Source organism: Convolutriloba macropyga, chromosome 3, assembly GCF_964194025.1.
Source record: "Convolutriloba macropyga chromosome 3, txConMacr16.3, whole genome shotgun sequence".
In the NCBI taxonomy this organism is placed as follows: domain Eukaryota; kingdom Metazoa; phylum Xenacoelomorpha; order Acoela; family Convolutidae; genus Convolutriloba; species Convolutriloba macropyga.
In genome coordinates, this window is record NC_134470.1 from 57,322,282 (window position 1) to 57,323,482 (window position 1,201).

A 1,201-nucleotide genomic window follows, 5' to 3' on the forward strand; every position below is an offset into this window, starting at 1 on the left:
TGTATAAAATTTTACCTAATATAAAACTTTCTGCTCGTGGAGCTCTGAACCATGACTTAGTCTATGTCATTTTGGTTCTTCTCGTGAATTTATTGTGTATGAGAACCCTTACTGAACCCTCTGGACCAAGATAGCTGTGTTTCTTTTTTGTTAACTTGTTGCTTCCAACTGGGCGAGACAGCGGTTTACTCTTCAACAACCGTGCGATTTGCTTCAATTCAGAACCTATAATTATCAGGCAGTTGCTAGTATGAAATTGAATGGCGTCTTATGAACATCGCATCTTGGGAACGTTGTTTGGCAAATAATTTGGAACTGAAAAAATTGCCGTGCGCTGATAGATGTAATAATTTCTCCAAAATACGTTTTTGACGCCTTGTCTGGACACAGGGATCTTTTCCGTTTGCGCCTCCCCCGCGCTAAGTGCGTGCATATTATTTGCACCCCCAGAACTACGTGCAATATTTTTACAAAATGATTTACCATGTAATGGCACGTGCTCTGTAACTGGGGGAAGCATAGAGTATGGGGGTGGGGGGCATAAACGGAAAAGTGCAAGAAAAAAGTACTACTCTAACTTCATTCTCAATGGTTTTTGATGTCTGAGTGCTATTCCACAGCCAAAAAAAGGCTTGTTGGTCCGGAGTAGTTAACATGTTTATACTCTTTCTTCACTGCGAATGTCGTCAGCAGCTTTTACAAAAATGACTGTAAATTAGAAGATTTCGAGGTTTCGGCACAGCAAAGTTTGCAAATTTTAGAATAAAATTTTAGTGATCACGTGAATATGTATTTATTTGAGAGAAACTAAAAACAAACGCCTATATCGATGACTGTTACTGCTCAACCTTTCAAGTTTTTTATTGTTAAAAAGATGTAAAAAGATGTAGTCATCCTGTTGCAAGTTACTAGTATCGAGTGATGATCTTTTGTTGTCTCCTATTTTTAAAATTTCTTGGTTTAGTTTATCTTTGTTCAATTCCGCTAGAACAGCCGCTTCCATTTTGTCGCTGGATACACTGGGCTTGGTTATAATACACTAGTGACTCATTCGGGAAAAAACGGCGAGAAAAAAAACAACTCAAATCTTTGACCTTAAAAAGACCTGAAAGTGAAACAATTGTTAATTTGGAAAATGTTGGATTGGTCTCAGCATCTGAAGAATACTAAAAGAAGTCCCAGATAAGAGGGAAGAATAGTT